Raw genomic sequence first — 14,591 nt, forward strand, 5'->3', positions numbered from 1 at the left:
TTGCAATAAACATTGTGCTGATGACAGGGGGGAAAAAAAAAGAAAGGAGGTTTATGACAGGTCCATGACATTCCACAAGAGGAATCACTGGTGTGCATTTCATAGACCTGTCTCAATCCTATTAAAGAATTGTAGCCCTGATTTAAAACAGACAGGTATGAAACAACCTTTGAGAGACAGAAGCTAAAATGGCTTGTGGGTTTTTTTTAAGAATGCAGAAAATTACCCAAAGGGTGTTGTTTTGTGACATTTTAAAATACACTACATAAAAATTACCAACTGCAATAAATTAAGAGTTAAAAAAGAAGTACTTTGGTATATGAATAATTAGAAACACAAAATTATGGAGATGAGAATGCATGTTTTCATAAAAACAATGAAATTACAGACAAAAAAAACACAGGACTGTTGACTTTTACCTCTCCTCCTGTGGTATTGTTGAGTGCTCTAACCACATCTCCAAAAGACCTAGAAACAAAACAGAGGCAGAGAAAGGAGAAGCTGTTTAGCTCTTGGAGTGAAAGCCAGCCCACACAGCAGATGTCTCCTGTAAATGCCCAAAACCTGCAGGATGCAGGAGGGCTCTGCCAGAAGGCAGATGATGCATTTTCCTCTCAAGTGCATGGGCACTGGGCCTGTTCCTGAAGCACTGGGGTTCACTGCCTCAGCTCCTAAAGGGAGGTTGTTCTTTCATCTTGGGTTTCAGTTTCTAAACTGTGTGGTTCCTCTCCTGACCACAGAGTATTTCCTTCCACAACCCATCTGGAAGAAATGTTCCTGAGAACTGTTACCTGACAGCTTTCATAGCGAGTAGGTTGCTCTTTCAGGCAAGCAAGATTATTCTTTCTTAATTAGTGTGTCGGTATGATTTTCAGACATACAAAAATGCTAAAGAAATTAATACAGAGCTGTCCCACACTTGAGAGACAAGGAGATCTTCCAGGTTCTGTTCCTTGATGCAGGCAAGACCTCGGCAGCATGGAGATCTCTCTGACAAAGCCTTCTGAGCACACTCCCAAATTCTGAGCAGCACTGAGAGATGGGACAATCTATCCCCAGGGTGTGAACATATTTCCATCTGGCCTGACTTCATGCTGGATAGACATTCCACCAGAAAAACTCCTGGCCCATGGCTGTGCAGAAGTAACTGCAGTTGGACTCACCCGCTGCCAATGTGTTCCAGTTCTGTGTATTTCATTACGGGATTTTCCACATTCACCGTTCTCCCTGAGGGAAACAAAATGCAAGATGCTCACTTTAAAGCAGAGATGCCAGCTTCCAGGAGATACAGAAGGCAGCCCCACTGTCTGGGGCTCTGAGTCCTTTGTGGTCAGCTGGGTAACAATAATAATGACCACAATAGCAAAAAACACCAAACCAAACCAAACTAAAAAAATCACTAAAAATAAGCAAAATAAAACAACAACAAACCTTCCCCCACCCCCTGCCAAAAAAAAAAAAAATCCTCAACCAAAAAAAACAAAACTTCAAAACCAGTGAATTTGTGTGAGGTTTATTTGCTCTGATGGCTAGTTGGAAGTCAGGAGTCTACGGAGAATCTAGGAAGCTAAAGATTCTGTTCTGTTTGGCCACTGGCACACAGTACTTATCCAGATGATTTGCTAGCTCACAGACTTCATCTGGTTCAAGAACAATCGCTGCTTCAGCCTTCAGCAGAGAGGGAAGCTCAGGCAAAGCCAAGTCAGTCCAAGCTGCCCTCAGAGGCAGCAGGAACACCCAGAGTGCTCTCTTAATGCCTCGGAGCACAGCACTTCCTCTGGGGAGTCCTGAATGTCCCCAGTGGGACACCAAAGTCAGGAGGAGCATTTGGTACAGCTCTGCTGACACCTGCACAGAGTGCCCTGTCCCTCAGGCAAGAAATACACCAGACATACCCACAATCTCCAGGTACCCCTTCTCAATCTCTGGTTTTGGAGCAGCCATGCTGCTGTCAGAACTGGTGATGAACGAACCGTTGGAACTTGACTTCCAAGATTCAACAGTATATCTTCCTCCAGGTAATGCTGCTGCAGCAGCAGGTTTAATGCCAGAGCCCATGATGTGCTGAACCTGTCGCACTTCTGGTGGGGACAGTTCCTGTGCCTCACACCAACCTCGGGGCCCTTCATTGCCCATTGTTTGCTGGAAGTCTTTGCAGGCTGCCAGGTGAGATGTCGACACTTGCACCTGAAGTCAAAGAGAACAAAGCAGTCAGAGACTACAGCTTGTCCCTGTCAGCCAAGAGTCATTGACTGTGAAGAAAGGGAAAGAACTGATTTTCAAGGGACACAGATAGGGATTCAATCCTCCATCTGGGTCACCATGTTCCACTGTAAAGAAACAGGGAGAGCAGCAACAGGCCAGCAGGAATCAATTTGGATGACTGCTGGCCAAAAGGCCAAAGGACAAGTCCCACTGTCCAGGGCAGCAGCTGAGATTCAGCACAGCAGGAAATGTCCTTCAGAGTGACTGTGATCCACACTAGAGCAGGATGGCACTCAGAGGCACGGCCCCACTCCCTGCTGCTCTGCAGTGGCGTCATGGTTTGGCCAGGAAGTGTGTTTCTGGAAAAGTTGTGGTCAAACTAATCAGTGGCCAGATTTGAAATTTGCACCTGTGGTGGCCACTGAGGATTTGGATACGCCTCTGAGAACACACAGGGGTTCAAAGCAGAAGATTCCCAGAGAACTTCCTTATTTGGATCTGGCGGTGAGTGGAGTCTGACCTCTCGCCTGCCCAGCTGCGTCTGGGTGGGGGAGGGGGAGGCCATGTGGCCTGTGGGGAGGGAGGGTGGAGGAGCCCTGCAAGGTGCAGGGGTGGAGGAGATCTGGGATGTTGGGCAGCCCCCTCAGAAGAGAGTGATAGAGACTGTGCTGGCAGCACAGCCGGCCAGAAGTGGGGGATGTGGCGAGACAAGGTGCCAGGGAGCTGTGGGAGTTCTGGGCAGACAGAAGCGAAGATTTTAACCCCTTGGTAGAATAATGGAAACCTTACAAATACTGATCCTCCTGAATCAGAATGAGGAGAGAGAGATGATGGACTGACGAAATGGGCAAGTGTGAGGAAATTTGGAAGAGGTGAGAAGAATCCTAAGTGGGAAGAGATAATGGAGTGGCCTTGAGCTGGACTCTTTCTTGTATGACCATGGACAGACCCATGTTTTTTCCTGTGACCCAGAGACTGTATTTAGGGGGAGGCAATACCTTGGAGTCAAGAGTGAAGCAGTGGCGTGAACAGAGACGGCCGAGGAGGGTGTGGGATGCCCTCTGTCTCCGTGGAGAGGAAGATCTCTGTTCACGAGGCTCCTGGGCCCGGGGGGTGAAATTTGGGGGGGATTGGTGTCCTGAAGTTGAGAGACTGCTGCTTTTTTGGAACTGGGTGGGGCATCCTTAAATGGGGAACCCTAAAAGCAGTCCTGGCCTCCCCCTTTTTTGTTTAAAAAAGAGAGAGAGTGTGGGTTTTGGAAAAACGAAGCTTCCGGGATCTTAGACTTGAGTGTCTCTTGATGTGGGGTTTTCCCACCAGCTGTCTTCATGTGTGGCTGCAGCTGCAATCACAACCTTCGATTTTGAGGAAGGGTTGGATAGAGAGGCGGCAATGATTCTTTTGATGATCCCAAAACTTAAAGCAACTAGAAGGAGAATGACAACGAAATAACTGATGTCTTTTATAAGGGAGAGCATCCAACCTGAAAGTCCCCAGTTCCTGAACAAGTCCTTGAACCAGTCCTCGTTCTCTTGCTTGACGGTACCGACGAGGTCTCTCATTTCCTGGATCGACGCGTGGACTGATTTGCTTCGAGATGTTAAATTAAAGCAGCACAGCCCCTCGAACTCTTGGCAACCATGCCCGTGTGCCAGCAGCAGAAAGTCGATGGCGGCCCTGTTCTGCAGGGTCGCGCGTCTGGTGATCTCCTCGTCTGCTAGGAGGTCACTTAGGGCCTGCGAGGTCAAATTCGCTTGGCGTGTTACCCAACATTCGAGGTTGCCAAGTTCACTAAGAGACTTGGCCGCCGCTACCCAGGGTAAAAAGACGGAGACGGCGATCCTCTTGGATTTGGCCCAATGATAAATTTCACTATCACAATGCTCGTCAAATTGTTTTGCACCCCTTTTTACAATTTTTATATTCTTTTTGGTGTGCCGAATCGGAATTTGCGTCATGTTGGGTGACGCCAGTGACAGTCGCCCCAGGGTGCACGGGCCTCCTAGGAGACGAGACGGGATTCCTGGGTACGCCCTGTCTCCACAGATCAAGAAGACACCTTTATCTAATTTTCTGGGGTACCCATCGTCAGTGGATGGGGCGCTTATCTTGTCCACCTGTGTGCACCATGCAGCTGCTGGAATTCTAGCTTGTGCTGCTTGACATTCTCGTAGGACTTAACTCGAGACGATGGTGTAAAATCGAAGTGCACACAGAGGTCTGCTTTGGCCGAGCCCAGTAGCTCGAATTCCTGGGGCTCGGCCTCGGCGTAGGGCAGGTCAAATACCCACTTGCGCCACAGTTCTAGGGGGTTGGTTACGGGTGTTTTTGCATAATTTACTACCCCCCAGTACCGAAAAATCTCCACCCACTGACCTGGCGGATTATTCTCATTCAGTTGGCCTTGGATGTTTAAAAGGGAGCTGGGAAAATCCATCAGTTTGGAAGGAATCCTCACCAGACATGTCGACATAGGGTTGTCTGCTGCTGACGTAGATAGACAAAGATGGTTCTGATTGAGGGCATGGGCCAGGGTTACCCACACGTTCTTGCGGGGCTGTGGGACAATCCACGCGGTTACCAGGGACTGGTCCAAGGCTTGAAGAAGAAGTTGCCAGGTGACGATGATGGCAATGGGGACCATGGTGGATGCCTAAAGAAAAACAAAACGTAACATAAGTATGGGGAGTAACTTAAAGTTTCTGAAGGGGACGCCCCTCAGGTGGAGGGTATTGGGTTTTTCCTTCCTTTGCGGCGCTTCCGGTTGTGCACAAAAGCACCATTGTTTGGGTCCTTTTGGCCGCAGGGGACAGTGGGTTGAAATGTTGGAGGCTCAGTGGACGGTGTATAGGGCTTGACCCATTTCCTGGGGATCCATCTGACTCCTGAGGAAGTGGACACGCAGGCGTATCCACGTCCCCAGGTGATCAGACGGACCGGCCCTTGGATTTCCCCAGAGTCTGGGTCCCGGATAAGAACCTCAGGCTCTTCCATGATCTTAAGTTGGGGGTGTTGGACAAAATGCCTTAGGACTGGCGGCTCCGGCCTGTCAAAGGAGCAATTAAGGAAGTTGATAGTAAAGAGTGCCTTGCAGAGCCGGAGGTGCGGGGTCTGAACCTGAACGTCTCCGCGCTGGCGGAGGAGGACCTGTTTTAAAGTCTGATGGGTTCTCTCTATTACGGCTTGACCGGTGGGGGAGTGCGGAATGCCAGTTTTGTGTTGGATTCCCCAACTTTGTAAAAACCCACCGAACGCCTTGGAGGTATAGGCTGGGCCGTTGTCGGTTTTAATGGAAGATGGAATTCCCAGGACCGCAAACGCATGGATAAGATGTTTTTGTGCATCAGCTGCTTTTTCTCCCGTGTGGGCCGAGGCGAAGACGGCTCCCGAGAAGGTATCCACTGTGACGTGGACATACCTGAACCTCCCGAACTCGGGTATGTGTGTAACATCAGTTTGCCACACCTCGCAACTGCGGAGACCTCTGGGGTTTACCCCAGAGGCTAGCGATGGTAGTGCTGCTTTCTGGCAGTTTGGGCATGTGGCCACAATTGCTCTGGCTTGGTCACGCCGAAGGTTGAACTGGCGAACCAAGCCTGGGGCATTCTGGTGGAATTGTTGATGGCTTAATTTGGCCTGCTGGAAGATGTCAGGTTGGCCAGCCAGTTGTAAGGGTGCGGCCAGTGCGTCCGCTCTGCGATTGCCTTCGGCAATAAAGCCAGGGAGATCGGTGTGCGACCTCACATGCATAACGAAAAACGGTTGCTCTCGGTGGGAAACCAAATGTATTAACTTCGAAAGCAAGCGAAACAGGATGGGATTGGAGACTTCTTTGAGCACAGCATTTTCTGCCCTGGACACTACACCTGCTACATACGCCGAATCGGTTATTAGATTAAAGGGTTGTGGGAATCTTTCGAAAGCTCTGACGACTGCATCCAGTTCTGCAATCTGTGGAGAACCTTCCACAGCCTTAACATCGGTTTCCCACCGCAGGGCTTGAGGATCTTTCCAAGTCACTACTGACTTGTGGGACCCTCCGGACGCGTCGGTAAAAATGGTCAGAGCTTTGAGGGGACGTCGACTTTGTATTTCTTTTGGGATCAAATTGAATTCTGTGATAAATAATTTGTGGCCAGGATGGTTCACGGAAATTTGCCCGGTGTAACTGTCCAAGGCAAACTGCAGGTTTTCATTCTCTCTAAGGAGGTGCTCAACAGTCTCTTTCGTCATCTTCCCCGTGGATGTCCTGATGGGAAGATGGATGCATGTGAAGTCACACCCTGCGAGCGTTCGCAGGCGTGCTCTGGCCCGCATGATCAACTGGGCCATCAACTCTTGTGGCTTTGTAATACTCTTGGACAATTGATGACCAAGGAATACCCACTCTATTATCAAGAGGGGATCCCGTTGGCTCCTGTCCCATTGGAAAATGAGCCCATGGAGGTGCGGCAACTTACTCAAGATGATGAACTTGAAGGGGAGGTTCTCACGACATCGGTGGGCTTGTCGTGTTGAGATGGCATGTTGAACCTTCTCAAGGGCTGACTTGGCCTCCTGGGTCAGGGCCCTCGGGGAATCCAGCTCCTCTCCCCCCTTTAACAAGTTGAAAAGAGGAGACAGATCCCTCGTGGTGAGCCCCAGCCAGGGCCTGATCCAGTTTAAGCACCCGCACAGCTGATGCAGTTCTCTCAGGGTTTTAGGATTGTCGTTAATAAGGATTTTCTGGGGCACAATGGTCCTGTTATTAATTTCGAGTCCCAGATACTTCCAAGGCCGCAGGTGTTGTACTTTATCCTTTTGAAGCTCAAATCCAGCCGCCGATAAAGTCATAATAGTGTCCTCTAGAGCGCGTGCAAGCACGTCGCTGTCGGGGGCACAGACAAGGACATCATCCATATAATGATAGATGATGCAATTGCTCTCCCTCTGGCGCACTGGGGACAGAACGCTTGCGACATACCACTGGCAGATGGTAGGACTGTTCTTCATCCCTTGCGGGAGAACACGCCAGTGGTAGCGCTTCATGGGAGCTTCTCTGTTGATGGAGGGAACAGAGAAGGCGAAACGTGGCGCATCAGCTGGGTGAAGGGGAATATGGAAAAAACAATCTTTGATATCAATCACAGCCAATTGCCAATTTTGGGGGAGCATAGATGGGGAAGGCATCCCCGGTTGAAGGGACCCCATGTCCTCGATGACGTCGTTTATTTTCCTCAGATCGTGGAGGAGGCGCCACTTGTCTCCTCCCCGCTTGCTGATGACAAAAACAGGGGAGTTCCAAGGGCTGTTGGTCTCAACAATGTGGCCTTTGGCCAATTCTTCCTCAACGAGCTGAGTGAGCGCACTTAATTTTTGTTTACTCAGCGGCCACTGCTCTACCCAGACTGGTGTATCCGTGAGCCAATTAAGTCTGATGGTAGGGCGCTCTTCAGTGGCCGCACCTAAAAATTCTGAGGAGCGGGTATATCCAATTTCGCCCCCCATTGGGACATGGCATCTCTTCCCCATAGGGTAAACCTTGAGTTCAAAACAAATGGACGTACAGAAGCTAATTGTCCATTTGGCCCCGTAATTTGCACTATGCTCTTTGAACGTCGCGCTAATTGTGAACCCCCAACACCTAGGACTGAGCTGCTCACGTTTTGCAGCTCCCACTGTGACGGCCATTTGTGTGACGGAATGACCGTAACGTCCGCCCCTGTGTCCATCATCCCTTGGAGTTGTATCGAGTGCCCCTCGCTCTTAAGGCCACACCACACGAGGGGCTTCTCCTCTCCCAACAACTCGGTGTAATAAATGAAGAGATCCAGATCATCGCCCACGAACTGAGGGATGGGAATTGCCTGAGCGACGATCTGGTTCTCCGGAAGGAAGAGGGGGGGATGGACACAGCGCACCCAGAGAGTGAAGTGATCCTGCTCAGGTAGTAAAATTGCAGGGATCACTTCAAGCTCGAGGGGAGCATATTTGGTGTCCGCGACAACGAGGTACTTGCAGTTTAACCAAGTCGCGCTCCGTCGAGTCTCCGCTTGATGGATTTGAGGAAGAAGTTCAGGGTCAGGTCGCACGATGTACCAATCCTGGGAATCAAAGAAAATGGGTCCAGTAAGTCTGAGCCGATAGGGAGCACGATAGTCGCTGGTGGTAATACGTGCAGTGGTGAGAGCACTGGACATGGGGGGGGGGAGAAATCACGAGGGCAGATGTTCTCTGAACAGTGCCACGAGTGACACGGAAACACAAGAGGTTTCAATTGTGTTTCTGGGGGAAGCCTATGGTGCAAGGGGGGACTCCTCTCTCCCTGATGGATTTGAGGGTTGATTATTTGAGGGGTGATGATGGACTGAAAGTTGATGATGTGAGAGATGGTGACAGGGTGGAAATCTGTGGTGTTCTTTCATTCTGTGGAGAAAATGGAGGGGGGAGGATAACAGAGCGACCACTCCCAGGAGAGACTCTGAATTTGTCATCCTTTTCAGATCGGTGAAAGAATGCTGTCATCCGATATTGTTCAATTTGTGTGCTGGGGGTGTTTTGCCTGTTAAATAAACAGGTTCTTTCCACTTCTCTCCAAGGAATCCTTCCTGTACCAGTAGGATCATTGCAGTGAGCTGGGCCCCGGCATATGCTGATCGCACACTGCTAGATGCTCTAGGGCAGCAGACAGAGGAAGGGGAGCAGGGAGATAAATCAGCAGCTATCCCAGTCACTCAGGCTGCAGCCAACACCCCAGGCTCAAAGCCAGCAGTTAAACCACACAATAAGCCTCAACCAATGGCTGCTGCTACTAGCACTAGAACTGGAAAGTGCACAGACAAGGCTGATCGACCAGTGGATGATGATGATGAGGATGGTGATGATGATGATGCAGGAGAAGGACCCTCAACACTTCCTGACATAAAATCAGGCGCAAGATCAGAAGCCAATATTGAGTCCTTTTCCCTGAAGGACCTTTGTGGCCTAAGGAAGGATTACACCCAACGATCTGATGAATCCATAATTAGCTGGTTAGTCCGTCTTTGAGATGCTGCAGGCGAGGCTACAATTCTGGATGGCACTGAAGCGAGGCATTTGGGATCCCTGTCACAGGATCCTGTCATTAACCAAGGAATGATGAGGGCGGCTAACCCTCACAGCCTCTGAGCACATTTCTTGGACAGTGTAGCACAAAGATACCTGTGTGCAGATGATCTCTGGAAGTAGCAAACCCAGTGGAAGACCATAGAACAAGGGATCCAACACCTGAGAGAAAGGCAGTGGCAGAGATTGTCTTCTCAGATGACATATCAACTAGGAATCCAGACCTGGTAGGTACCATGTACATCTGTGATGTGGCGAAAACTTGTACGACTTGGGCCACACAAATATGTTTCTGCTTTAGCAGTAATGAAGTGGGATGACAGTGATGAGACTGTGCTTGATATGGCAAAGAAGCTCTGAGCATATGCAGATGCTGTACAGGGTCCAACACATGCCAGAATCGCAGCAGTGGAAACACATCTGCAGAAATTAGAGGGCAAGATAGAGAAGAATAGTAAGAAACTCAGGGAGGAGATTAAGGAAGACCTTCTCCAAATCTGGGCAGTACAGATCAGAGGTTCTGGTATACAGATGTTCCCTAGATGAGGGAGAGAAGGTACACCCCATGAGCTGAGCTGTGGTTCTTCCTACGTGATTGTGGAGAAAACATGAGGAGATGGGATGCAAAATCTCCTGCTGCTCTGGCTCAACAGGTGTGTGAATTCAAGGAAGGCAAGACTCCAAGAGGAAGTTCCACCAAAAGGAAAGCAGCTCCAGTTGCCCATAGCTGAACTGCCAGGTATGATGATGATGACATGTCCAATCCCCTTGAAGGAACCTCCAAGATATATGCCCAAGGAAAGAAGGATAACCAGGCTTAAAGGGGCCCTCCTCTAGCCAGGTAGGGGCTAGAGAAAAACGTGATTTTTGGACTGTATGGATTCCATTGGCCTGGCACATCCGAACCACAAGAATATAAAGCTTTGGTTGACACTAGTGCGCAGTGCACGTTAATCCCATCAAGACATGTGGGGATAGAATCTGTCTCCATTTCTGGCGTGACAGGGGAATCACAGGATTTTACTTTGGTGGAAGCTGATGTGAGCCTGACTGGAAATGAGTGGAAGAATGTGACTATTGTGACTGGCCCAGAGGCCCCATGTATGTTGGGCATAGATTACCTGCAAAGTGGGTATTTCAAAGACCCAAATGGACTCAGGGGCATTCAGGATAGTGGCTGTAGTGACACAGGGCATCCAGCAATTGAACCCCCTGCCTTGACTGTCTGAGAATTCATCTGCAATAGGACTTCTGAAGGGAGAAGAGCAACAGGTACCAAGCGCCACTTCAACAGTGTATCACCGACAGTACAGAACCACTCGAGGTGCTGTGGTTCCCATCCATAAAATGATTCGAGAGCTGGAGAGCCAAGGGGCGGTCAGCAAAACCCACTCGCCCTTCAACAGCCCCATCTGTCCTGTGCGTAAATCTGAAGGAGGATGGAGACTGACGGTGGACTACTGTGCATTGAATGAAGTGACTCCACCACTGAACACTGCCGTGCCAGACATGTTAGAGCTGCAGTACGAGCTTGAGCCCAAGGCAGCGAAGTGGTATGCCACTATCGATATTGCCAATGCATTTTTCTCCATTCCTCTGGCAGCAGAATGCAGGCCTCAGTTTGCCTTCACATGGAGGGGAGTGCAGTACACCTGGAAGCGACTGCCCCAGGGGTGGAAGCACAGTCCTACCATCTGCCATGGACTGATCCAGACTGCACTAAAAAAGAGTGAGGCTCCAGAACACCTACAGTATACTGATGGCATCATTGTGTGAGGGAACACAGCCGCAGAAGTGTTTGAGAAAGGAGAGAAAATCATCCAAATGCTTCTGGAAGCTGGTTTTACCACCAAAAGATCAAATTTAAGGGACCAGCTTGTGAGATTCACTTCCTAGGCGTAAAATGGCAAGGTGTCAGATTCCTGTGGATGTTGTCAACAAGATCACAGCTATGTCTCCACCAACCAAGAAGAGGGAAACACAAGCTTTCCTAGGTGCCATGGGCTTTTGGAGAATGCACATTCCTGAGTACAGTCAGATCGTGAGCGCTCTTTACCTGGTAACCTGCAAGAAGAATGACTTCCACTGGGGCCCTGAGCAGCAACAAGCTTTTGCCCAGATTAAGCAGGAGAACGCTCATGTGGTAGCCCTTGGCCCAGTCTTGGCCCAGTCTTGGCCCAGGACAGGACGGGATGAGAAGAACATATTCTATTCTGCAGCTGGGAACCGTGGCTTCTTCTGGAGCCTTTGGCAGAAGGTGCTTGGGGAGACTCGGGCTTGACCACTAGGATTTTGGAGTTGAAGCAAGGTTTGAAGCAAACTACACCCCAATAGAGAAAGAAATCTTGGCTGCCTATGAAAGAGTCCAGGCCACCTCAGAGGTGATTGGTACCGAAGCACAACTCCTCCTGGCACCCCGACTACTGGTGCTGGGGTGGATGTTCAAAGGCAAGGTTATATCCACCCACCATGCCACCAGTGCTACATGGAGCAAGTGGATTGTTCTTATCACACAGTGCGCCCAAATTGGTAAACTGAATCATGCTGGAAGTAAGTACAAATTGGCCCAAAGGTGAAAATTTTGGTGTCACAGATGAAGAAAGAGAACCAGTGACACGGCCTTAAGAAGCTGCACCATACAACCAACTGCCAGCAGAGGAAACACGCTATGCTCTTTTCACTGACGGTTCCTGTCGCGTCATAGGAATGAATCAGAAGTGGAAAGCAGCTGTATGGAGCCCCACACCACAGGTCGCAGAGGCCACTAAAGGAGAAGGTCGATCAAGCCAACTTGCTGAACTTAAAGCTGTTCAACTGGCCCTGGACATTGCAGAAACAGAGAAGTGGCCAAAGCTCTATCTCTACAGTGATTCATGGATGGTAGCCAATGCTCCATGAGGATGGCTGGAGAGGTGGAAGGAGGCTAACTGGCAGCATAGAGGAAAACCAGTTTGGGCTGCTGAAGAGTGGAAAGACATTGCTACCAGGGTAGGGAGGATACCTGTGAAAGTTCATCAGGTAGATGCCCATTGCCGGGGTCACCTGTCAGTTGTCTCTGCCCCAGCACGGGAAAAGGTGGTTCTGGGCAGGCCGTGCTCTCAAAGAAGGAGTCTGGACTCTTGCTTTTGGTCTTCAGTTGAGTTTATTGTTCCTTATCTACAAAGTTTTTCTGTCTGTCCAGCTGAGGTCTGATCAGCAAGACAGCCAAGGGCACTCTCTCCCGCCCACAGGGCCGTTGTCTCTTTTATAGTAAAAACTTCGTATAAGATATTTACCTTTAATTTCCAACACTTTTCGCCCTTGTTGGCAAGTGCACTTTCCCTATTAAGCAATCCACACATGCCAACATCATCCTGAACATAGATGCCAAGGAGAAGAAAGAAGAAGGACAGGGCACGCCCAAATTCCTCCATCTTGGGACTCCCGACCCATGTACAGAATTCCAAACCCCCTGTACAACATATAAAACCCCCCGGTACAGTGCATTATAATTCAAGTTTTATCAAGTGAATATCATCCCCTCACCATTCAGGCCTGAAATTCTCTCATTTCCTCACATTCAGGTGTCTTTGGCTTCCTGCCAGGGTCTCCGAGCCCCTGCCAGGGCTTTGAGACATCCAGGGCATGCAGAGAGATGCTCTGGGTTCCGACAGCCCACGTCCCCAAGAGTAGAGCTAATGAGGAGCACAAAAACAATGAGCAGGTAGACCAGGCTGCAAAGATAGGGGTGTCCAAGACAGACCTAGATTGGGAACACAAGGGAGAGTTATTCCTAGCTTGATGGGCCCATGATGCCTCAGGCCATCAGGGTAGAGATGTCACCTGTAAGTGGGCACGAGACTGAGGGGTGGATTTAACCATGGACAGTTATGTCTCAGGTTATCCACGACTGTGTGACGTGTGCTGCCATCAAACAGGGCAAGCGAGTGAAGCCCCTGTGGTATGGTGGGCGGTGGTCCAAGTATAAGTATGGGGAGGCCTGGCAGATTGACCACATCACACTGCCCCAGGCACACCAAGGCAAGTGCTCACAATGGTAGAAGCCACCACGGGATGGTTGGAAGAATACCCTGTGTCTCACGCTACTGCCCGTAACACCATCCTGGGCCTTGAAAAGCAGGTCCTGTGGAGGCATGGTACCCCTGAGAGGATTGAGTCAGACAATGGGACTCATTTCAAGAACAGTCTTATTAACACTTGGGCTAGGGAACATGGCACTGAGTGAGTGTACCATATCCCCTGCCTTGCACCAGCTGCAGGCAAAGTGGAGAGGTACAATGGACTATAAAAACCCAGTGGAAAGCCTTGGGTGGGGGATCTTTCAAAAACTGGGAGCAGCATTTAGCAAAGGTCACCTGGTTAGTTAATATCCGAGGTTCCAACAACTGAGCAGGTCCTGCCCAGTCTGAGTCCCTGGATATAACAGATGAAGTCCCAGTGGTAAATGTCAGAGATTTGTTAGGGAAGACGGTGTGGATCAATTCTGCCTCAAGTAGACAAACCCATTTGCGGGATTGTCTTTGATCAGGGACCAGGTTGCACATGGTGGATAATGCAGAGAGATGGAACAACACAATGTGTACCTCAGGGAGATCTGATTGTGGGGTGAAAATCATATGTAAATATCACTGTTTGCTGGATGTTACTGCCATTGTCTGTACATTAAACCATAGAGATGTGAAACAGAAAAAAACGTGTAATTGTCAAGGGTCCGAGCAAGTGAAAGATGGAGTTTTGAGTCAGCAAAATGGAAGTGAGGAATCCTGCAGCTCTGTAGTCTGGGACCTGGATTGAGTGCTCCGGTGTGGTTACATGACAGGGGCACGACGGGGATTGCTTGTAATGTTTTGGGGGAAGCAGATGGAAGTTTTTACTTGAATAAAATGCATGAGGTTTGGTAGTAAGTTGACGATATGGGGATAAGGGGTGGAATGTCCTAGGGTGATGTTATGATGGTCAGAGATCAGAGGAGCTGGGAGGGGGTAGGCAGCATTTCTGATCACAACCACTTTAGCAGTGTCAGTGGGGTTGAGTCCAAGAGAAGAACTTGCTCCTGCACAGATGCACAAAGAGGGAGGTTTCCAGTGCAATGCTCTGGGCCAGATCACTTTCTGTAAGGACCTACACACTCCAGATTCCCCAAGAGTCTGGTTTATTGAAGCAACAAGACAGCAATCTCAGGATTGCTGCTGACTGGGGGCACTGGCTACCAAGTGCTGATGTGTGTAGCAACAGAGAGAACAGTAAAGACAGATTATAGTAGATGTATCTATCTATCTATCTGTCAGTCTGCCTGTCTGTCT

The 14,591-nt window shown here is 49.6% G+C and overlaps 1 long non-coding RNA gene across 1 annotated transcript; it reads right to left on the reverse strand.

Annotated features, from left to right (window-relative positions):
* Positions 1–3,654: 3,654 nt before the first annotated feature.
* On the reverse strand, positions 3,655–6,843 carry LOC135292859 (uncharacterized). Its single transcript, XR_010355027.1, has 2 exons — positions 5,454–6,843; positions 3,655–4,858 (listed from the first exon to the last, which is right to left on the reverse strand). It is a non-coding gene; the product is annotated as an uncharacterized LOC135292859 (long non-coding RNA).
* Between the last annotated feature and the right edge of the window lie 7,748 nt (positions 6,844–14,591).

The sequence above is a fragment of the Passer domesticus genome, unplaced genomic scaffold, assembly GCF_036417665.1.
Source record: "Passer domesticus isolate bPasDom1 unplaced genomic scaffold, bPasDom1.hap1 HAP1_SCAFFOLD_54, whole genome shotgun sequence".
Classification (NCBI taxonomy): Eukaryota; Metazoa; Chordata; class Aves; order Passeriformes; family Passeridae; genus Passer; species Passer domesticus.